This window comes from Falco peregrinus, chromosome 6 (assembly GCF_023634155.1).
Source record: "Falco peregrinus isolate bFalPer1 chromosome 6, bFalPer1.pri, whole genome shotgun sequence".
Classification (NCBI taxonomy): domain Eukaryota; kingdom Metazoa; phylum Chordata; class Aves; order Falconiformes; family Falconidae; genus Falco; species Falco peregrinus.
Genome location: NC_073726.1, coordinates 11,332,081 through 11,356,972, shown reverse-complemented (window position 1 = coordinate 11,356,972; position 24,892 = coordinate 11,332,081). Strand labels below are relative to the sequence as shown.

Sequence of the window (24,892 nt, the reverse complement as noted above, 5' to 3'; positions counted from 1 at the left end):
TGTGAACTAAAGTTGAAGGGACTGTGACTTGTGGACGCGTCCATGTGGGAGCAGGGTACCTCAAAGCATCTGTGGCTGTGAATAATTCCATGTCAGAACAGGTATATATCGCAGCACTTTCCAAACTATCAAAGTGCAACAAGGTCTTTCACCACCTCATACCAGCATACTCTTCATACAGTCCCTCTGCTGCCTTCTCCTCATCTCATCCAGAGCATGTGTTTTCCTCTTCTCTTGCTTCTTCCTCTCTCCACTTCTTCCTCAGCTACTCTCTCTTCATCGGCTCTCAACCCCTTAACAGAACCAGCCACAGCTGCACCTTATCTACATCGGCCAACCCACCGCCCCTGAAGCCAGCCCACAGTTGTATATTATCAATGATAACTAACCCAGCTTCATTCCTCTACAGGTATATATTGAAGCGTCTGTGGCCATGGTTATGTCTGTGTCACAGTGGGTATGCCTCTGAAGAGATTATGGCCTAAGGACAAGTCCACACTGGAGAAGTTACACCTCGAAGCGTCTGTGGGTAACTCCATGCTACATCAGGTACAGCTTGAAGCATGTCTGTGCATGAGATTGTACTGGAACACTTCCAAGTGTGTGACTGTAGATAAGCCCGTGACCAAGCAGGTACACCCCTGTAAGGCTTGCAGCTGGGGGTAAGGCCATGCTGGAGCTGATTTTCTTCTAAAGGGATTGTGGTTGTAGGTAAGGCCATGCTGGAGCAGGTCTGTGGTCACAGCCCATGGAGAAGGCCACATTGGAAGAGGAGAACCTCAAAGCAGCTGTGGCTGTGCATAAGTTTATGCCACAGCAGGTATACCCCTGGAGAGACTGCAGCTCATAGATGAGGCTCCACTTGGAGCAGGTACAACCCTAAGGGACTGCAGGCTGTGGGTAAGGCCAAGCCAGAGCAGGGGCAAGGGGAGGAGTCCATCACAATGTTAAATCCTACTGGCTGGTCCAAAGGGACCAAGGATGGAGATTGCAGTGGATGTACCTTTAAATTGTTGTAACCCATGATTTGAGTTGCATGTTATATAGTAATTCATATACATATATATATCTAGCAGGAGCCATTACTGTGGGGGGAGGGAGTAAGCAGCTGTGTGGGGCTTAGTTGCCAGCTGGGTTCAAACCACGACATTGACTAATATTCTAAATTAAAACCAGGAGTGTGGAGAAGAACACAAGGGTTTAAGTATACAAATAACTTTTCTTGCCAGTAAATGTTACCTCATGCTATTCTGAAGCAGCCATGGACTTTGAAACCCAGACATGAGGGCAGGATTCAAAGCCTCAGTAAACTTATGACATAAAACTGAACCAAGCTTCACCCTGAAAACTGAGAAAGCCAAGTGCCTCCCTAAGCAGCCACAATGGAAAGCACATTGTCACTGACAGGCACTGAAAGCTTTGCTAAGGGGACAGGGAAACCTTCATTACCTGAGGAAAGCTTAGGAAGAGTTGAGCAGTTAGCATATGTGCATAGTGCATTACACAGCCCACCCAGTGAGGGATCCTTCCACTCTTGAGTTCTTGTTCCTTTTGCCCTCAGATGGCTGTCAGTGGTCAGTGAAGTTTCTGGGCCCAAGGCTGTTTTTCAGGCAAACCCATTTCCAGCTGCCTGCTTTCTCTAAAGGAGCCTTGGAGATGCTTGTGGCTTGGTACTGTCCCCTGTAGCTGCAGTATTGCCAGCAGCATCACCGTGTTTCTACCTTATGATTTACCTGTCCATGTCGTACTGCCTCTGTGCTCTGCCTGCTCAGTATAGAGGCTCTCTTGTCTACCCCAGGTAGGGTAGATACCTTGGAGTGGTGCTCTCCCTGTTTCTGCTGTCCATTTCTCCAGGCAATGCCTGGCTGAGACAGGATGGTGTTCCACAGCCAGGGTCAGGCTGGTTTCTGGTCAGCGGAGTCCAGACAAAGGAGAAGGCCAGTCCTCAGACCAAAGCCTAGGTTTCAGCTCTGTGAGGACGCTTGAGAAATGTCTGAGCACCAGGGATATCCTTCTGCTTGAGAAGGCATCTCAAACCTTGTCCTGGCCAGCATCCCTGAACTGAGTTTGGATAAGGTGGCGTGTTTGCTTGGATGTCTCAAAGACTCCCCTTTTTTTGTCATTCTTTTCTTTATCCACTGGCGACTCTCACCTTCTGGAAGTTGTTGCTACCTCAACTTCTTGCCACTGAGAGCAGTATCAGCTGCACCCCATGCCTGTCTCGGGGAGATCTGCCGTTGCTGTAGGCAGTGAGGGGGAAGGTCTGCCCTGTCCCACCTGCTGGAGACTGTGACAGTGCTCTGGCAGCTCATTCACAGCCTCTGGAGGAGGTATTTGTCTCCTCAAGTGTCATTCATACTTGAATAACTATCCAGTGTCATCCAGGAAAGAGACCAGATGGAAGTGTCCTGTGTGCCAGATTTGACTACAGGTTGCCAGTCAGATGAGGCTGGGTCAGACAAGAGGGCTTACTAGCTTTACACCAGGAATTGGAAGGATTTCTGGCCTCACCCCATGCTGCTTGGCCTGGCCTAAAACCATGCAGAAGCTGCCTGCCCATTTCATCCCCTCCTGTGCGTCCTCTGTAGATGGCATCAGAGAGTGCTCTCCTCCTCCTCTGAGCTTTAGCCTTCAGGGCTAATGGTGCTTTTGTCATTTTCAGCCTTGGGTAATTCTCATGCATGGCACTTCTATGCTTATTACAAATCCACTCTTTTTCTGGAGCGGAACCAGCTGATCCACTGGTCATCAGGATACTCCTACAGAGTCTAGATGCTCAATGGAGACCTATGGCATGAGGCACATTCCTCTCTGTGGAACACCAGAGTTAGTTACACAGCTAATGCCTACAAAAAAAGTGAAGTGTAAAAAGATGCCGTGAACTAATTTAGGCTTAAGCACGCTGCAAAATTATGCTCGCAGAATAAAAAATTACCAGCTGATGTCAGTGTGCCTTTGGGTGTACTCATTGCAGAAAAGCATGAGGAATCAGTATCTTACTAACTCATTCTTAGTTTTATAAAAATTATTTCCTGTTAAAAGTATCCCTCAAGGGTATGACCTACTAAACCACATTCTCTCATGCAGCCTAAAGTATTATCTGTACAATAACAATCCTGTCACTGAAATGCACGACACCATATTATTTTTAGCAGATTAGTATTTAAAATTATTTGACCACAAGCCAAGGATCCCTTCTGAGAAGAACCATGAGCTCGATCATCCATTTATTACCTGCTAAAATGTTCTCATTTGCCTTCCCTTTGCAAAATTTGGCTCTCAGTACTCAAAGAGATTCAATTTCAGAAAAGATATTTTCACAATAATAATTCTGCAGTGCATCAAAGGGGTGTGAGCTGGAGGGGAATAGGGGGCTGTATCCAGACAAAATCGTCTCTAGGACAGAGGGTCAGGCTCAATTACCCATTTGATCATGGGAGACTCGTGGCAAAAGTCAGAGAAGAATGAGCCTACTGCTGGGCTGTACGGAGTGCCCAGCTGAAAACGCCTTCCAAAGCTCTGAGCAATCCCCCTCTCACTCAGGGCATTTATGCGAGTGGTTGCGCAAAGGCGGAAGATGTCTTTCTAAATAGGTATTTCGAAGACGGCCATAAATAACAGTCTCTGCCAGCTGCCATGAGACTAGTGGTGGCAAAACCGTGAGCTAATCTATCTGGCTCTTTATGGTGACACTTCCCAGACAAGGCATCTCTGTGTCTTGTAGGCAAACAGAGACCTGGGGATGTGGCTGCCTTGCAGGAAGAGCTGAGTGGGGTGTCACGTTTTTGTCTTTTCCCAGGGAAGAATGCTGGCTTATGCATTCTCCAGAAGGAACAGACTGGCTGCTCCAAACATTGCTTAGGGCAAAGCCATGTCCTAATGCTGCAAATTAGTTTAGATTTGTTTTGGAAACCTGCTTTTCCAGAGTGGTCTGGCTGACATACTAATAATTCCCTACTTCTGGCAATTGCTTGCTCTTACTGAATGTCCTTTTGAAAACTGTTGACAAGATCTACACACCACCCAGAAACGCCTGGCCTGCACACAGCCTGATCTACACACACAAAGTATCTTTTGCCAAAGTTCACAGTGTGCAAGTGGGTGCTGGACACAAAACTAGCTGCAAATATGGACAAGGAATAATTGTGGTCAGCACCACAGATAGTTATTTGCAAAGAACGTTGTCATTTTAGGCAGCGTGACCTTATTGAAGACTCGATTACTTGATTACTGTCAGGAGAGGTTGATCTCTGGATTTAAGTTAAATGCTGTAGTACTTGATGTCTGGTCTTCCCCTTTCATTAGGAAACATTCTTAGGCTGCCACTGTTTTTGCTGCCCCTAGTCTGAATTAAAAATAATTCCTTGTGCAAGGGAGAGCAGGCAGAGGTTTTGAAATGGAAGGCAATTGCCTTCACAGGACTGTTCTTTCCTTGTTTCTGCGGCTGGTTTTCTGCTGATTTCCACATATGAGACATTTCTTTGGGCTGTTTCCCTCCTAGTGAATTGTCTACACAATATTAGCCATGAACACAGATGATTTTAAAAGTGTCCCTTTAAATTCAGAGTGCACTTCAGAGTCTTATCTGCTTCTTCATGCCTCTAGTTCAAGGATGCTTCTGAAATGCATTACAGGATGTTCACCTTCTTGCATTTTGCTTGTGAATGCTAATGATACCTTCTCAGCAGTATATTAGTCAACAGGGAAGGGGAAAAAGATGAATGGAGCAAGGCAGTGGCTAATCATGTTAATTTTTGCCTCAGGAGGATGGAGTTTCATCAGCTGCTGGTTTTAGTCTGTTTCTGGGATTTTAGATTATGTTGTTTATCAGTTAGAGCCCAAGCACTGAATGAGGCAGATTGCTGTCAGAAACCTTTGGATAAATGACTATTGAACTCTGCAATAACACTCTACTTTAAAAGATCACTGCTACAGAGCAAAGCATCACCTCCAGAGGTAGCAAATCCCTCAAAAGAAGAAAAATTGTAGGCTGAACAAGGAGGTATTGCAAAGTGCTTGTGATGGATTTCTTGGGCCCCGGCCTACTGCTGGCTGTATAATTCCCTGAGGATCACCCCAGGATGCAGCCTGCTCGCACTTCCCTCTCTAGCACTCATCCTGCTAACATGGAAGGCAAAAAGGTGGTGCTATGCAGCGTAAGACTGCTTCAGGATTGCTTTTCAGTTGTAAGGCTGCAATTCCTCAACATGTTCTGCTTCCCCAAAGCTGCCTGATGCCCTCCAGCTTACATAGGACAATTTCTGTAGATTTATATGGGAGAAATAACGTCTCCATTTCATGTTGTTTCTCCGTCACCGTAGTGTTTGCTGTTGCCCTCTGGTTTCTTAGGTACTTATTTATAGCATGCTCCAAAATAAAGTTTCTTTCACTTTCTAGAAATCAAAGCTAAATGCAGGGGAGACTGAATCCCTCTTTCATCCGGATTACTAGCTCAGTGTAGTAACGTTTGTGACTCAGGGTGACACAGTCACAGCAGCTGAGAGGAAGGATCAGGGCATGGAGAATTATGCACATTCAAGCTGGGCTACTCTGCAGTCCAAGTAAGCTCAATTTTGCCACCTCAAACGGCCATTCCTTCCCCAAACACGGTGCAGAAGGCCAGAGGGTGGGACAGATAATAGCGGAGGGAAGAGCCCAGGGCAGCTGGGCTGGCAGCCCCTGCAACATCTGGGGGGTATGGAGCGACTGAAGGGTGATTACAGCATGTCAGAGCCGCTTGTCCTGCAACAACAGCCAGCTCATCGCCTCCTGCTGACAGCACCAAGAGCATTAGGTAGCCTGGCTTCCCAAGGCTCTTCCCCGGCAAGGTGGCTCCCAGGCTGTGACACTCCTCCCTTCTCCCCTTCCTCCTGGCAGCCCTGCACCCTACCCACTGCCCACCTGCACCACTGCCTTGGAGCAGTCCCGAAACTGGGTGGAATGGAGGTGACTCACTTGCTGCCAACACAATGCTGATGTTTATTTCCTGAAGAAAAACACAATTACAAAATAAAAGTAATGTAAGTTCTTCTAATACTTTATAGTAGACACAGCTTAATGGAGGAAAAAGGCATAAAAAATGCCCAATAAAAATAAACCCTTTTAGTACTCAACAAGCTTTTATTCAGCACTAATATATCATCTCTCATCCTACAAGGAAAGCTTTGCATCTGCTTCTCTGTTTCCAAGAGCTCCATCATAATGTTATTCCTTCATTTATAAAGTGAACTCATGACTCTGCATAATCACTATCCCTTCTGTTTGAAACAGAATCGAGCCAGCATTGCACGTACCATTACTCCTGAAGGGCAGCTTCCAGAGCTGCATTTTAATTAAGGTGATACGTTGTTTTGTCTCTAATGGTTCAGGCACACTAGTGGGTTTCTGAACCTTAATAAGTTACTGCATGTCAGCCGAGGCAGGTGATGGCCAGGGTGCTTGCTCCCTCCCTGGCATTTGCCAGCAAAAACATTTTTTCTCTTATTAACCTAGCCTGAAGCCTGAGCTGACACCTTTTACATCACATTTTCAGTGAGAACCTCCAATCAATTACTAGTAGCTTGTAAAACTGCAGGTGAAATACTCTTGCCTCAGTGCAGAACACTTAGGCACGGCTGTGACACTACACATCATATCTGCCTTAGGAGAGCTTGGTTAATGGGAAAGAGGAAAGTTCGTCTTCTCTGCCTTCTCTTTCTTAAAAATGCATGACAAATGAACCCCAGGTTAAGTAAATAAGCTTGCTGTCTGTAGGAGGAATGCTAGTTCTTTATGTTAACGGTGAATCCATACACAGGTTATTTCATACATTTTGACGATAAATTAGCACTGGGGTTTTCTGTTATCAGCCCTTTCTTCTAGTGGTGCAGCAACTGCCGTAATTTGGGATTGAAGCTTTCTTGTGTTACCTGGTGTCATTTAACCTACCTTGAGCTTGCTTATTTATATAGAAAGTGGAGAAAGCAATGCTTGTCTTTCTCACAGTGCTGTGAGGAAGCTTTTGCTGAATAATGGCTGCAAAAAACTGGGAACTTTGGCTAGAAGAAATAACATAAACTGTTAATGTGCTCACATTAGTTGGGGATTATTTTTTTTTAATGTCAGTCTATTGGACTAGAACTTCTAGGATCATTTAGTCCTTCCAAGGAGACACTGAGATATTTTTCTTTTGGTAACAGAAATATTGATTTGCTATCCAAAATAAAACATATTTTCTTCACATGCTTGTTAACCCCACAGCCAAAAAAAGCATATCTGTACATCAACAGGGTAAGAAAAGACTATTCTTATTATATTTTTTCTAAGGAATTGATACAATTTGGAGTGTGCTCTTGCATGAGATTGCAAGGTTAAAGAAGAAAAGGTGGGAGAATTATAGTTGGAAGAGTTGAATGTATTTCTTTTGTAGTAAAGTAAAAAAAAAAAAATAAATTCAAGTTTCTTATGCTGAAATTCTGGAAACATAGGTGATGTCCCTGTTCAGGTGATGACTTGCTGCGTCACTCACTTCTGAAGCTGTGGTTGTCTCTTGGAACAGATGCCGGGTGCACATGCTTTTATCTGCGCTCTTTGGAGGCTTGTCTGCACATGTGCTGGGCTGGGCTGTGAAAGCTCACATGCCTGGCAGCTCGGAGTAGAGCATTTCTGCATGTGCTCAGCAGCTTATATTTAAACTGAAAAGACAAGGTGCAGAGAACCCATCAGGATTACAAGGTAGACACACAATAGATGTAGATGCCGGATAGGATTTACAAGTACAGAAGGGTAGGCTGTCTCAGTCACTTTGTTCCAAATTTCCATTGTAGGTAGAAACCCAAAATCCAGCTCTTAAAAAATTGCTATCTACCTCTCAAGATGCTTTAATTCCACAGATATTCATGTTTCCAATGTAAAGCGTTGCCCAGGTATTTGAATTTTTTTCCTTGTAATTTTTGGCATCTACAAAAGCTCGGTAACTATTTCACATTAATCTGCATAATGATTTGTAAAATGGTGTTTCTCAGGTGGGGACTCAGCCCAGTAGTCATTCATGTCATAATGACTAGATAGATCTCTCCCAAATACATGGCTGGAGAGTGAGCTGGCATTGCTGCTTTTCCTCTTTTTGTGCAGATGTTCAAGGATTAGCATTCAAGAGGAAAGAATTTGGGCTCAGCCTCTTCTTCTGCTGAAGGGGGTTGGAAGCTGCAAGCCTAAACTCTCAGAAGAGCATCCAGACTTGCTCTGTATACAGCAGCTCATATGTGGTGAAGATTGTAGGTTCATCAAAGCGGTGGGTGCGACAGATGGGGGTGGTGAGAATGAGCCAGCGATCTGATGATTCAGGCACCTGGAAGGAGACCTGGCCTCTGGTTTGTGCTCTAACCCACTTACAAAGCATTAATGAGAGCAGGGACTGCCCTGCTTACCTGTAGAGGTCTGATGGCACCACAGGGTTTAAATCCCGGCTCTCTGTTGTTAGGTGGATGTCATGCTGCCAGAGACCTAGGTTTCTCTTGGGTGACAGCAAGACCATTGACTGATACTCCCTTTGACTGATACTACACTTTAACCTAGTGAGTAATGGTTTCTGTGCAAAGTGATTTAAGACGGATCTTCTATAAACGTGAAGGAGCAGGGGAGCAATGTAAGGTAGAGTGAACAAGTGTGGAAAAACAGAGGGGAGAAGGGATAAAATGTGTAAACAGGCTGTTGTGTCTGCAATGCCCTGTGCCTGATCCCCACAATGGGTGTGTGTACCAGGGGTGTTTGTGCATGCGCACAGGTATGTGCAAGTCAGAGTACCAGCAATAACAGGATCAGGGCAGTGTCCCAAGGCTGCCTATGTCCCAGTGCCAGCAGCAGGGGAGGCTGGGATCCAGGGGCAGCTACTCTCACATGCATATGTATTTACATATATTCCACTAATGGGCTTTCATCCTGCTCAGCCAGAGAGGGGAACAGGATCAGGCCTTTTGTGCTGTGCTTGCTGAAGTGCTGCATTTTCTCTCCGCGTATATATGCTTCCATGTGTATATGCTTGTGTGCGTGTGCCTATCGGGCACACATGCTCAGCCTTGCTCCTGGCTGGACATGGAGCCATCAGACCGTGGCAGCCTGCCTTGAATGGGCTACTGCGTCTGACAGCTCCTGACACGCACAGTCCAACCCGTGAGATGTGAATTTGAGGTCCTGGAAGGGAGTGTGAATCCCTTCTCAGAGAAGGAATAATGAAGACACCACCATCTCCTTTCCATTCGTGACTCTGGAAGGCAGCTATAAATCTAGGCCAGATTAAAGCTCTTTAGTGGTGCTCTGATTAAGGCACCTAAATTTCAGAAGGAAGGGGTTTTTTAGGGGTTAGCCTAGATGGCTGCCTGTTCACTGAGCTCATTTCTCCAGACTGTAGACTGTTCCCTTGCACTGAGGCAACAAATTCAGCATGAAAGAAGGTCTTCCAGCTTGGCTCACATAATAATACACAAAGTTATGGTATTCCTTCTAAATACTTCTCTTTATTATGAAAAGTTCAGACTTGTTTAGTCATGTAAAAACTGGAGAGGAAGGGAGGGACACATATGCTGCTTATTTCTTGAGTGGGAGAACTGGATGGTACAGAAGTAGAAACTACTGTTTCTCAGGAGTGTAAATAGCATTCCAAGTGATACAAAGGTCCAAATATAAAAATATGAGCAGAGAAAGAAATAAGAAAAAACTCAGCATCAACAAAGAAAAGAAACAGATGCCTGTGTTTATTGGCTGCTGTCATGTATCAAAGTCTGGTCCTGTAAAAAAAATTACTATATACAAAATAAATAAACAAACACATTTGCTAATGTCCTAATCACAAGGAATTTTATCACTTCAGTAAAACAATGGATTCACCAAAAGTTTTGTTAAAATATACAGGGAAACAAAATATTCTGGAGAGTTTCTTGGTCTGGCTGAAAGTAGTGGGAAAAGTTCCACCAAATTCTAACACAGAAGGATTTCTTAATGACCAGCAAAGACCTTTGTTATAGAAAAGTACAGATAAAATACTATTAGGAGTAGCTGCTAGCCCTTAGCATGGCGTTAATGACATTGCATTTGATTCAGTAACAAAATATGGATATAAACAGCACATGGGTCCTAGGTGTTAGCTTAATTGTATATAGAGACTGGGAGTAGGAAGCCATGGAGAAGGAGAAATGCCCTAAAGTTTCATTAGCTGACCTCTGATTGCACTACTACTGTCCTCCAAAATACAGTGATGAGACTTTGCCTCTGTGTGTAATATTTGTGGCTTGTAATAAAAGTGGTAAGATTCAAATAAGCATTTGCTAGTTTTCCTGATAAAACCAGGAGCCTCCATCTTTGAGGGTAAGAGTGGAATCTCAACTTTCTAGCAAAAGCTATGAGAAGGATTTAAGAATTATACAAGGAAACAGAAACAGTATCTCATGGTATCTGGGAAAATCTTTTTGGTTTGTCTGATTTGTGTCTGTGGTCTTTTCAGTTATTAATACAAGCTCACTAATAGAAATTGCTTTGAATGGTTGTACAAAAGTTTAATTATGGGAGTGGAAGACTGACAGAGAAAAGCTTTCCCAAAAGAAATATTAAGATTAAAGATTTTCATACGATTGCACATGTAATTTTTTTTAAAATTCAGACAGTTTTTATGGTTTCAGTAATGTAATTTAATGAAAGGTTGGTGCTGCAAATCCAGTTCAAGAATTGCACAAAGCACATTCCAAGCTGATTACATCCACTTGCATATTCTCATATTATACCTACTTGAGGTGATAAGATCTAGATACAATGGAAGGCAATATTTCCCATCAGAGACTGCAATCACTAGCGATTTTGTCTACTCATATGGAGCACCAGGATCAGCAAGGTTCTGTCCCGAAGCACGCTGAATACTCCAGAACGCCGAGTTGATTCAGCTCCTGCAGGATCCAGCATCGTGGATCTGGCAGGTGTTTGGCATGTTACAGGGCAAGTAGTGAAATTACATTTTAGGACTTTTCCTTGTAATTACCTTGCCTCGTGGGAACTCTGCATTTTCTTTTTTCTTTTTCCTCCTGCAGATGTTACAGTCATGTGGGAGCTATGTGTAAACGGGTCATTCTCATTTTATGAATGCTGTGCTTGTCACCAATGATGTGATACTTGCAGTTATGTGCATGGCTGTATCTGTAGTACGCATTGTAGCTCTACTTATCGTGAACTGAATTAAAAATTAAAGGACTTGTCGTTAATTCCTTCTGCAAGAAAGATACAACAGAGAAAGAGCTGATTAATTCATCCTCTACGGCTAGAGGGAAGTAAGTGTCATTTATCCAAAGCGCTGAGAATTATCTCCTTTGCACTCCATACTCCAAAACGTACACTTCATGATTCAGAGACTAAAAGCCTCATAGACACTACATTCACAGCTCAGTGTGAGATTTGCTGTAGTAGGTCTATAATTTTCAGCCGCGCCTTCCAGAGGAAAGTCACTTTCTCACTTCAGTAATGCTAATTGCTTTCATAACATAAATAATTTAATATAGTTTCTGCTGGATACCTGGTAGGAGGTTTGATTAAGTTAGCTTTTCCACCAAAAGCTCTACTTTGGAATCCAGGTTCTTTCCATAGATAATAGTTTTCTTGGAGGGTACATGTTTAAATCCTTATTCACATACTTTTGTCCTCTCGCTTCTGCTCACAACCTCCTCTGTCCCTTCAGGAGCCTACGACTGAGGTTTCTGAGGCTGCTTGGCACCTGTGACCTGATGGGTCTGATTCTGCCTGTTGGGAAGGGGATTCTGAGCTCAGTTACACCACTGGAGCATCAATGTGATAAGCTCTTTCACATTTATACCTACTGGGAATAAAGCCAAGATATATAATATAATGATGAAGTTTCTTTTTAAATAAAGTCACTTTTCAAAGTCAGAAGTCCTATGCTATGAATTTTATATCCCTCCCCTCATCACAGTCAAGATGTTCTGGTGATCTTTGAGTCACATTTTAGTCAACCCAGTTTTGGGGGATGTAGGGGTAGTGATTTTTTAGCAAAAGAGAGTTTAGTGTCATTTATAAGGGATAAATTATTATTGTTAATAATAATAATATTAACAACAACAGCTCCTAGTGTTGCAGTATAATTTATATTATTATCTATATAGGAGCAGAGGCTTAAAAAAATCTTCAAAGTTTGTACCTTGAAACTGCAGGTGATCACTCAATACCAGCAATCATAAAGGTCCCCAAACAATCACAGTAGATTCAGAAAGGCCAGAAAAAAATGGCCAACACACCTGCACTGTACCAGAAACTGCACAACACTTCCTAAAACAAGCAAATACCAAATATTTGCATATGATAAGCCAGAAGCATAAAAAATACAGAGGAACAGAGCAGGAGAGACTAAGGCAATGAGAACATCAGGGACTTTGCTAGGATCTTAGGAAATGCCTCAGGTTTCCATCATGTGGAGGAAATCATGTAGGGGAGCAAACATTCCTCACACAATCTGGTTTAAGGGAATTTTTTTTCCTGGTCTGAATTCCCATGACATTTTAAACTGCAAGTAATGTTCCCCAGACACACCTATTAGTTACTCACAAGTTTCTCTGCACACTAGTTTATCTTTCAAAAAATAATTTAAAACTGAGCATTGACAAATGTCTGCCATCACCCTTTATTTACACTAGCCCCTGGCTGTTTAGTGAAATTTTCCCCAAATAGTCAGTGTTTCTCACTATTTAACAGATGAAAAGTCAGCATGAGTTACATGGATCAAGTCAACAAAATTCTGGGGAGTAATATGCTAGAGAGGAGCAAAAATGTATGAACTTCTGGCTTGGGAAAATCAAAAGATGATAAAACGGAGCCTGTGCCTTAGTTTCAGCTTATCGGAACTCTGCAACTGTGGAGAGTCAGATCAAAGCTTCCAAGGTCACATCATCTCCATTGGCGACTGCATATGGGTGGATTGCAGATAAAAATGCTGGACCTGGATTCTGAGCAGAGTCCCCTTGCTGGGTCTTTGGCAGCTGGTTACGCTGAGTACAGTGACAGATTTGAAAAATGCCATTTAGAACTGTGCTCAGTGTTTCCTTTGCTTCTGTTTAAGTTTGCTCCCGTCTCTGTTAAACTATTCTATTATTCAAGCTACCATATTACCTCATATCACAATTATAAAACAAGCTTATAATACAAAGAATCCAAGGGGTGCGCTTGAAAACGAATGTCAGTTTTCGTTAAGTGAGGGGATGATCTATACCCTTTCAACATATGAATTATTTATTTACCATATTGATGTTTGAGAAAACTGGAAATCACTATCCATCAAAAATGCACACGTGACATGGTATGATAAATGGGCGTTCGAAACTGCTTTGCTTTCGCTAAAAAATTGTTATAAATCTTAATGAAGCATGGACACTATGAAGCCTAAGGCATGTGTTTGATAGCTGCAGCCTGTGACCAAGAATTGCTGGGGCTCTGGGTGCCATCTAGTGGGACTTGGCTGGAATTTGGATGTAGCTATTTTCAGCGTCACATACACGTTATGAATATATCCCAGAATAAAAAACTCTCCTAGATTAGCGATACTATACATTTTCATATAAATAACTTTTTAAACTCTTTTGTGCATCGATATTATCAGAAATCGTTTATATCTTGGTCAGATTTCCTTCTAGGCTGCGGCGTATTAAACTCTGAAATTCAGACACTTCTGATAGGAAAACAAGGCAGTAATTACAACAATTGTTCTAAAAAACCTAAAAAATGGGTGAATCCAACTTAAAGTAAATGCAAAAATCAACTAAATTTGCCAGATTTGAACTCTCTAAAATGCAGGCTGGTGATATGTGTGCTTGGTGACCCGATGAAGCAGGTCCTGCTGACCTTGTGTCCCGCAAGTCTGGCCCCGCATCTTTCTTGTAATCCTGACTTCTCACCAGCCCACCCCCTTTTCTGCCATGTGGCATTTATGCATTGCTTTGTCTTCACAGGCACCTTGGAAAAGGTTGGTTTGTTAAAGTCATCAAATAAACTTCTAAGGTCTAAACCATAGGTAGGGAATTTACCTTCCCAGAATAACCCTGAGGTTACAGCCTTTGTTGGTACCATCCACATGTTGTGTTCATGGCCTGTCTTTAAAACATGTAATGGCATGTTTTGCTGCAGATCCCTCTCTCTCTGGATTTTCTTTAGAATTGCTGAAAATCCTGAATTTTAGTAGGGGAAAAAGAAATGTATTCAATTTTTTTTTCCCTTTTTTTTCCCCAGAATACGAAAGCTCTGTATTGGCCAGTTTGGACAGTAATTTTATAGTGTCTGCACTTAAACCAGATCGCTTCTGAAATATTAATAGTATTACGGTTTTATCTTCAGGCCTTAGTCAGCTGTAAATGATCCCTTACTGAGAATGAAGCACATAAAAAGTGCGGATTCCTGTCTCAACAGTGTACATAGTGCCACTGCAGCCAAGTGCCTGTACAAAGCAAACAGGAAAACTGGTTTTTGGAAGATGATAAAAAATGCTAAAAGCGGGTCTGTCTGGATGGTGGGTGCAGGTTTGCTTTGTCCCTGCTTGGAATTGATGGAGCTCTTGCCTGAATGCCTGGTAGCAGAGCTGACCTGACCTGCATCAGCACCATCCTATAGCTGCTTGAAAATCTGACTTCTGCAGGGCCCGAGAGGCATTTGGTGGTGTCTGAACCCCTTTGTGTAAAGACACCCTCTATAAAATCTGTGCAAACTATACAGTATTGGGTCTTGGGGGAAAAAATATACAAGAAAGATTTAAATTGTATTTCAGCCCAATCTGCTTAAATGTGGCACTGGAAAGAAACTCATTTCATAAACACTGCATGGGAGAGGTGACAGCTTAATATAGAAAATTTGCTGGAAAGACCACCGATTTCTGCTAGATTACCTAAACCTCACTCTTGGGCCAGGGTCACAGTATTGAAGAAGGCAAACTGTGAGAGCAGGAGGCATTTACCAGATGCTTATGCATCTTTCATCTGCTAGGTGAACTCAAAGGGAAGCAGAGCCACAGCCTGAATCAGCGCTCAACTTTAACACAAAGCAAGTTGTATTGAGGTGCTTTTGTGAAAAATTCCACATCACGTCCTGGTTTTGGCTGAGATACAGCTCATTTTCTTCCTAGTAGCCGGTACAGTGCTGTGTTTTGGATTTAGTATGAGAATAACAACAACACACTGATGTTTTAGTTGTTGCTAAGTAGTGTTTATTCCAAGTCAAGGACTCTCCAGGTTTCCCATGCTGTGCCAGTGAGCTGGTGCACAAGAAGCCGGGAGGGAGCAGAGCCAGGGCAGCTGACCCCAACCAGCCAAAGGGATGTTCCATACCACAGAATGTCATGCTCGGTATATAAACTGGGGGGAGTTGGCCAGGAACCACTGATCATTGCTTGGGGACTGGCTGGGCATCCGTCAGCAGGTGGTGAGCATCACTTGGAGTTTTTCAGGGAGGGGATTATTTCTCTCTTTTTGTTGTCTCCCTTTTCATTACAATTCTTGTTGTTATCATTATTGTTATCATTGTTATTATTATTATATTTTATTTCAATTGTTGAAGTGTTCTTATCTCAATCCATGGGGTTTACCTTTTTCCAGTTCTCCTCCTAGCCCCACCACAGGGGGGAAGGGTGGGAGATGAGCGAGTGGTTGCATGGTACTTAGTCCCTGGCAGGGCTTAAACCACAACATCATGACTCCCATTTTGCCTTTGGAGTGGCTGCCTTTGGCAGAGATGTGTTTTATGATTTAGAATAATTATTAATTTTGTAGACCTAAATTTCATCCACAGCATTGCATGCTGAGACTAGCTGAGTATTAGATAAAGTCAGGCTCAGAGTCCCAAAGTACATAGGAGAAGCATTTCAGATCATTCAGCAAATCTCCCCTATGATAACAGGATAAAAAAACCCCTCCTGATGACTTTCTATTTCTAGCTTCCAAGACAACAACCGTGACTCAAAAGAGCTTCTTTTATCTCTGATGTGAAGGGATTGTATTCTTTCCTCTCAGATGTGGTCCTTCTCATTCCAACGTGTGCTAAATTATTACAATTCCCAGCTGATCTTGAAGACCAAGTGGAAACTGAAATGAAATTTAGTGCCTGAATTGCACAGCCTCGAGGCAGTGCAGCCCAGCAGCAGTATGGACATCAGATGGCTCCAGTCTTATACCAGTGTCAAAGGGTCTGTCTTGACCTTTAAAACTAGCAAAAATCTAGGTCAAGCCTTCAGAAAGGCTGACTCTTCTTTCATGACCTTTGAAGCAGGCGCAGCATCTCTGATCCAGGAGGAGGGGGAAGGGGTGGGAGAGGAGACTGTTCCAGCTTCTTTCCTAAAAACACGATCAGTGACAAAATGTACTGGCAGTTGTGACAAGCAGTATCGTCAGGCTCCATGACAGCACATGATACCAACGAGGATCATGTTTCCTGCCAAGTACGACAGAACTGTTAAGGTTTTTGGAGGAAGGACCTGGTGGGATTTTGGGGGCGGTGGATGGGGACACCTGCTAACCTCCCTGCTGCTGCAAACTCCCTCTGAGGAACTTCATCTCCTGATGCAGAGGAAGGTGTTGGGATCACTTTTCCTCCAGGCTTGTCTGGTGAGGGAGGCTCTCCTCCCTCCTTACCTCACTGCAACCCAAGGTGCTCTACCCATAGCTCATTCATGACAGCTCTGCACTTCCCTTGTGGACAGAGAAAGCTGCTGAAAAAAGCAGAATGGACTGTGCAAACCATGGCACGAGGCTAGTTGTGGGGACCGTGATAACATGTACCCAGGTTCCCTGGTGTTGTCTGGTGGTGGTTTAGCACTGTGGTAGTACAGCAGCATCTCAGCTTTGCCTTTCTGTGACTTTGGGGTGTGCTCTGTGCAGTGTGACATGGGCATCAGCTATATACAAGTATGCCACACTAGTCAAGAACGCAAGTGTGGCTCATTCTCCTGTCAGAGGTGATGGTCTCTGGGGAGGATCTCAGATCGGAAAGCAGCCCCGTGTAATCAGCAGTGCTCCTGAAAACCCATGGGCACCCGAGACAAGTGCCTGAAATGAGGTTGTTGAGTAGAGGTGGTTGCTGAGAACGCGTGTGCAGTGGCAGGGTGTAATTGCCCTTTCACTTGCGTGACTTGGTACTAGACTTTGTTTACGTATCAATGTTTCATCAGGATTAACATCAATTTATCAAATCCAGTTAAGCTTTCTAATTAACTTTCAACCTGTTTCAACAGCCAACAACAGCTGCCAAGATAAGCCTCGTATCACTTGCATGATGTAATTTTTTTTTAATGGTTCATGAACAAGTTGGCATTTCAGAAGCAATTTCAGAAGGCAACTCATTCAGCTCAACCATATTGAGTTCAACTGCTTTCTGAAATGGCCGGCATGTCAACCAGACAAACCTTGCGTGAGTCCATTGTTTGAGATTAATTAAATTTCCTTAGTCTGCTTCTTGCTTGTTTTCTGAAATCCATGGTAAACGTCCATGACATTCATATTCAGAAGATGACAGTGGCTCAGACCAGACTAAAGGTTCTGATAAATCCAGTGTCCTATTGCTGATACTAACCAAAAGTGGATGCCTAGGAAAGACTGTAAGAGCAGGAGGAGCTATGCAATATGATCCCCAAGCACTCTCTGATCTCTAACAAGACTCAGATACTTTCTAAACTATATTCTCTATTTTCTTTTTAACGAAGATGATTTGTTCTCCAGAAATCTATCAAGCCTTCCCTTGAGTCAATAAAAACTTTTAACATCCACATCCTTAAGCAAGGAGGTTTACAGCTTAACTACACCACATGAGAAAAAAAATCTTTTGATTGCTTTGAGCTTGCCTCTTCACAGTTGCCTTGGTATCACCTAGCTGCTATACCGAAAGAGAAAGGGAACAATCAATCCCTAGTCCTCTTCTTATGCCATTTATCACTGAACAGACCTCTGCCCAACCACGATCAAAACTTGATTCTTTATTTCCATCATCTCTGAGTCTAGTCTACGTTCACTCCCTGCTCTTTGCAGCAGTCTTCCCATGTCTGCTTGATGCAGAGGGTTTCATAGCCTGGCTGCATCTCTCTCAGTCTCAGAAACCCCCTCTGGTGCCTTTTTGCTCCCCTTCCTAACATGGATTTCTCACTGATGGACCTGCTTTGACTTCAAGGGACAGAAAGAGATCCCCCTACTGCTGTCACATTGCATCTGTCAGTCTACTGTTGCCCAGGTCATGGTTTCCCTCTTAATGGTTAGCATTTGTTGTCCAAGATACACGCCAGCAATACCGAATGACTGGTTTTCAGTATTCACAAGGCCCACTAGTACAGCATGAGACACTTTCAAGCCTGCAATGTCTAAAGTCAAGAGGAACAGTTACAATATAAGGACAGAAATGGTTGTTCTGATTCGAGAAAATTGTTTCAATTATGTCAAGTTCTGGATAATGTAATCAGATTTTCCTGAGAAAGAAAAACACTCCATGCTATTTTTCTTTTGCGGCAGAACATCTAGCAGGCAGAGAAACTAATGGGATCCTCATCTAAAATTCCTAGTAGTTAAATAATAAGAAAACCCTTGATTCTAGCCATGTATTGAGTCAGGTGTGGAATATTTAATTGATTCTTTTTGACAGCACTGAAGGTGGCTGCCATTTCTGTATGTAAAATTTAATGCAGCACAGGACTCTTGCAGGTGGTCCCAAGCGGAAAAAAAAAGAGAAAGTCAGATGTCTTTGAAAAGCAGATGTCTTTATAAATCCTTACTGAGCAGCTGAGAGCATTTTGGGCTGTGAGTCACAGGAGAAGGTAAGGCAGGTGTTCTGACAAGTCTTGCCACTAATCAGAGCAGAAATGAGGCAACCACTGGTACTGTTTTTCAGCCAAACCTATGTCTCCTGCGCTTGATTTAATAACTTTTTGCCTGGCAAGGTTCCTGCTGTGCAGTAATTCACTTCATATTTTAATAAAGAATAACTCAAGACAGAAAACTGAATATTGGATGGTAATGCAATGTAGGGAGTTTTGATGACCTGCTAATACAGTGAATTCACCTTAAGTGGTTTTTGAATGGCAACAAACCCCTCATATTAAATTACAGTAGGGCACATGTTTTCAATCATGTACTCTTTACTGTAATTTATAGCAAGAAAAGAAAATCCAAAACACAAATAGTACAGTAAAACATGGATTCCTCTGCACAAGAACAAACCAGATAGCTTGGGATGGTAATAAGAGAGAAACCTACCTCTGGTTCATGAAAACAAAAAAGAACCACGTTAGCATCTTGATCTGTTTCATTTGGAGCTGCTCCAGCTGACAGATACGCAACGACGTGGGCTGCAGCATTAACCTGCGCCACAGCTGAAGGCAGGCTGCTTCGTGTTGGGCATGGATGGTGGGGGAAGGCAGTTGTGTCCTAGCAGCAGCAGCAGCAGCTGTGTTTTGGTATCTGATGTAGCAGTAGGATTATGCCTGCTAGAGTGAAAGAAGGATTACAGTGCATCTGACAGTAGAGGGGGCTTGCAGGAAAATTGTTTGCCATGGATTATGGGGACATAATCTTTTAATGTCCCCAGTAAATGTTGATTTTGGAGAAAAAATAGATAAAGCACATAGTAATCTTTAGGGGGAGAGGGTTTGTGTATATACGTTTCCATAACAACCTAATATGATTTTGATTTGCTTATTATTGAGAAGGATGGTTCAATTTTACGATGCGTGTTATAGCTATAGCATGGTACATGTATAACTATCGCAGCCATAAATAACAGACACAGAAACAATCTAGAATGCTACATCTCTCTATCTAATACATTACTGCTGTAGGCTTCCTACCAGGAAGTCTTATTTTGAAATTATTCTGTAATGCCTGTCAAGAAAAAAAAAAAAAAAAGATCATGCTGATTCTTTTTTCCCTTGTTTTTAAATTCAAGCCTTGTAATCATCAGATAGGTAAAATCTTGACGAATATGTGAATAATCTGGTAGTTTTTTATATTCCCTAGTTTTTAAAGAAAAATCAAGCAGAAGTGCATTTAAATAACCAGTATTGTTACTCTCCTTCACTTCTGGGAACTCATTTATCCTCTAAAGCTTGCGTGAACAAGTTTTTATTGTGGGGATACAAAGTATTAGATAACAAATCCAGTATAAGGAGGTGCAAATCCCATTGAAAATCCTGCAATTTATCTCTTGCCTCCACTTTCTCACATTTTCTTCCATAAGCATCCACTGACAAAGAACTCTGGCAGCCCTGATGTGCAATTCTGAGTCCATACCAGATTGCTAGGTGTCCCTTGGGTCTTACACCTGAATAGCAAAACTTGGCTTACCTTCAGCCATCACTCGATGCTAGCGAAGATAGAGAGTAGTATATATATTGAGATGTTAAAAGCATATGTAAAGGCAGGCCAGAAGCTCAGGTTGTTTTGACTTGTCTTTCTGACAATAAAGGCAATTGACCTAATTTTTGTAAGTGAAATCCATGGGACCAGGATTTTGCTCTGGAATTATCTATTACTATGTAATTATACACAAGAGGATTGTAGAAAAAGTGTTTGAGGCTTAACTAGGAACTTCAGAACAAATAAATAAATAAATGGAGAACAAAGCACTTGGTAAAACCATGGCACCTACCACAGGAATTTAATTAATGCTTCCCAGGCGCAATCTACTTATCTGTATTTAGAAAATGTGGGAATCACATCTGTTACCCGATAGCCTGCCTTCCTTCTGCATTAGGTCTGGCTGAGCCCCACAACAGCCCCCGTAGTGCTGTGCTTGTACCGGTAGGCAGAAAGGTGGTGACACCACACCAGGGTTTTGGCTATAGCTGAGCAGGGCTCACACAGCACCCAGGCTGTCTTGGCAACATTCCCCCCCTCCCCCCTTCACCAGTAGGCTGGGGGTGGGCAAGATCTTGGGAGGGGACACAGCCAGGACAGCCGACCCAAGGTGACCAGTGGGATATTCCATACCATATGACGTCTGCTCAGGTATAAAAGCTAAAGAGAAAGGAGGAGGAAGGGGGGCATTTGTTATATACAACATTTGTCTTCTGGAGCAACCACTGTGCACACTGAAGCCCTGCTTCCCGGGAAGTGGCCAAACATTGCCTGCTGATGGGAACTAGAGAAGAGCATCTTTTGTTTTCCTTCACTTCTGTGTGCACACGACTTTTGCTATTGCTTCATTAAACTGCCTTTATCTTGACGCACAAGTGTTTTCCATCTTATTTTCTCCCCCTTGTTCTGCTGAGGAGGGGAGTGCTAGAGGAGCTTGGTAGGCACCTGGCATCCATCCAAGGTCAACCCACCACATCTTCTTTTCCTTTTCAGCAGAAAAATCCTTCTCATGAGGATCAGAACAAATGGCAATGAGCAGATAGTGACAGAGAGCCACGATACCCTGTACAAAGTCCCACTCAAGGCTGTCCACATCTGATCTGCAGTACTTCTACTGTTTAAGCACAACACTTCTAACTGCGAACTGAAAATGGCCTTTATGGAATCCTGCAGCACCATCAAAATCCTTAAAGACCAGACTGGATGAAGGGTTGGGTAATTCCTGTAAAACAGATGCTGTATTGTTATACCCCATCCAGGGATTTCATTTACTGACAAAATCTGAGGAGAGCATGTCTCTGAGCATCAGACCTCACTTCTGTGGCCGAAGTTCCAAGCAGATGCTGCTCTCCCCAGGCTCTTGCTTATTGTGGCTGAAACAAACAACAAACCTGACACTGACTTTTAGAAGAGAGAGATTAAGATTATCTTGTTTTGCAGAGTATGGTTGTATTCAATGTTAGTTGTGAGTAGTGAAAGTCATTAGGAAAAACAACTAAAATGCATATGTGGCTGATTGCCGATTAATAGTATTTAAGTTTTCCTCTGAAATATTTTACTTGTCAGCTTCCAACATATTTCTGCACTTAATCTACAAAACCTGAAAAATCTTCAAGTGTATAAATATTCTGCTCAAGTAATCTTCTATGGGTATCCAAAATTCGTAAGATAAAATTATGGTGATTACACATGATTGAGGCAATATTTCACTTTTCAGGGAACTTTTACTACAGTAGCAAGACCATAGCTAAAATTACTGGCAGTGTTAATTGGATTCCACTTTAACAATCACAACATAAGTGATGTTGATTGTCACAGTGTTTTATATGGCAGCATATGTATGACTAAATTTAACACATGAAACAGCACTGATTCATTTTTCCTCTGGCAAAAAATGTCTTTATGCTATTGCATAAGAGTTCAGGGTGGCCTGCATCTTGAGCAAATGTGATCTTCAGAATTGAAAAAAACATGTTTAATATAATAAAATATGCAGACTCAGAAACCCCCTCTGTTTTCATTGGCCACATGGCATTTCTGGCATGTAAAGAACCTTCTGCATACTCAATAGGAACTAATTGTTCCTGTGTACCTGGAAAAATTATAGTCCTTGGTATAGAATGAATGGAAATGATTTTTAAGTAAAAACAGATCTGAAATTGTAATTTAGTAATGTAGCATAAAATTCTAGTAGTACATCATTCTAGTACTGTGGTATCAAGCCACTGATACAGCAAAATGTTCAAAGAATTATAATATCTAAACCATATAATAATTTCATAACTGGATCATGTAAAACACTCTTTCTTTAGAAAGTAGGTGAAGATATGACGACTGTCTGGAATTAGTTCTAAGATTAGTGATTAACCTTAGACAACAAGTGCAATGGAGATTGTTTGCTGTATGTCACCCAAAGCATGTTTGATCACACAGGCTTCCTCCATAGCAATGCAGTGATCAATTAATATAAAATTTGAAAAAACAGGTGTATTTCTTATCTAGAGTACTATATGCAGTACTGAAATTGCCATTGACAGTCCAAAGACTGAGAATGTTTCTTTCCAGCAACTAAAAAATATTTTGCGGTTTGTTTTGTGAAGTGAATCTGGTGGCAGGTAAAATACAGGACTGAAATGTAGAAAAATACAGACAACGCGTTTCTGTGTAAGCACACACATGGAACTCCTTTTGGCTCATGGAAGAGCTGAGCAATTCTGCTCTTAGGAGAAGATTTTCCTGTTTTAGTTTAGTCTTCTAGAAGTCAGGTATTTTAGGCTAAGGTGCTGAAGGCTCCTTTCGCAGCCAATGGAGAGAAACAGGCACCTTTGTAAAGTAGCTTCTCTTTCTGCAATGGGCAGATGAATCTAAGTGCTAGAAATTTCCTGGGTTTCATAAAAATGTGATGGATTGGGGATCATACATGTTCTGGGCAGACATAAGGACCTTACTGACAATACAGAGAATTCCTGGGCTGAAAGTTCTCTAATCCTAATTTTGCACAGTGTGTCACAGAATTGCCACCAAATTTAAAAAGTAATGCTGATTTTTTACAAATGAAATAGAAAATAAGCCCAGATGCAATTTCCTGCAAATTCTGTTGGGTACCAAGAGAATACTAGATTAATTTCCCACAGGTGATAAGAACTAGATCCAGGAATTGCAGTATTACTAAAATAAACTGTCTATTTTCCTTACTACACCTTTAAACATAATATTAGGCCATGAGTTAATTCTTAGAGTGAAAAAAAGATCCGACAGACTATTAGAGAAGTAAAAGAAAGACTTTAATATGTAAAGCAAGATTACAGAATTTAACATCTTTGGTACAAATACTCCCTCAAAAAGAAAAAGAGGAAAAATGTAGAAATATCTTAAATACATATATTTAGATGTGGACTGGAAGATTGTCTATTAATTTCTCCAGGAACTAAAAAACCTGCAGTATTTGGTTAGCAAACTAGATGAGAAGCTAGAGTGTCTGCATGTTATAGGTACATCTCACAGCTTCCAATGAGTCTGCAATAAAGTTTTAGTGAAATTTATTTTCTTGAAGAAGGTAGCACTTCTGGTAGTTCCGTTGAGCCGTGAAATTAGCTTTTATATTTACTCTGGAAGCAAGTGATTGCAAACTACTTTATCTTGGTTTGTGAACCTGTGATGGCCACATCAAGACCATACAAACACCTGCCATCAGCAAGGCCCTGCTGTTTCATCAAAGCATATTTGCTGTACCTGGAATGCTGTCGCATGGACTTTCCTGAGATTTGATACAAAAAAGTATAGTCAGTCCACAAGGTGATTTACCTGTAGCTTGGTGTTAAGAGATCCGTACTGTGAGGAATTTCAATGCAATGTGGGGTTTATTTTTTTTCCTTCTCTAATTGCCTTTGTGTATAAATTTTAGCTCATGGTGTTGTATGATAAGAAATCGTGCTGCTTTGGATAGGACCTCAGGAGTAATTTGTATTTTTTCTGTTCCTAGAGATAACAAGCTAAGAGAAACCCTAGGGAGTACACAGGGGAGCGCCATGAATGTCATGACATTGTTCAGGCTCCTGAAGCTGTGGCAAAGGTTGGATTTTCCAGCCTTGGCAGGGCAGGGGAAAGCCTGACTGCCACAATGTCACCTCGCAATAGAGGCTGCAGCAGCATTTGGCTACAAAAGTGCCCATGGTTCGGTTCGGCAGCAGCACCCAAGTGCACACTGCCTTTGCTAGCAACAGAAAAGCAAAAATGCCAGGTCTGATCTCCGTGGGGAGGCCTAGTTTAGTGCATGTCCTCTGACGCACATGTGCCCAGGTCAGGGGACAAGGGGACAACTCGGGCTCATGGCCACCCAAGTGTCCCCGTGAGGGTGGGAGCCAGCGAAGCCATGGGTAGGAGAGGGCACGGCGGGAGGGCCCTCTCCTCAGGCCGCCCTGAGCCTGTATTTTAATGCAACGGGCTCCCTTGTGAGGGAAGTTCAGCCGCAAGGCTGTTTCCACAACTTTCACAGGTTTTTGACTCACACCATACTTACAGCTGAGCGTGGGGTCCCAAGCAGCCAGCTAAAT

At 42.5% G+C, this 24,892-nt stretch overlaps 1 long non-coding RNA gene across 1 annotated transcript; it reads left to right on the top strand.

Annotated features, from left to right (window-relative positions):
• Positions 1-21,552, top strand: LOC129784841 (uncharacterized). Its single transcript, XR_008747972.1, has 3 exons — positions 1-101; positions 410-549; positions 21,333-21,552. It is a non-coding gene; the product is annotated as an uncharacterized LOC129784841 (long non-coding RNA).
• Positions 21,553-24,892: the final 3,340 nt, after the last annotated feature.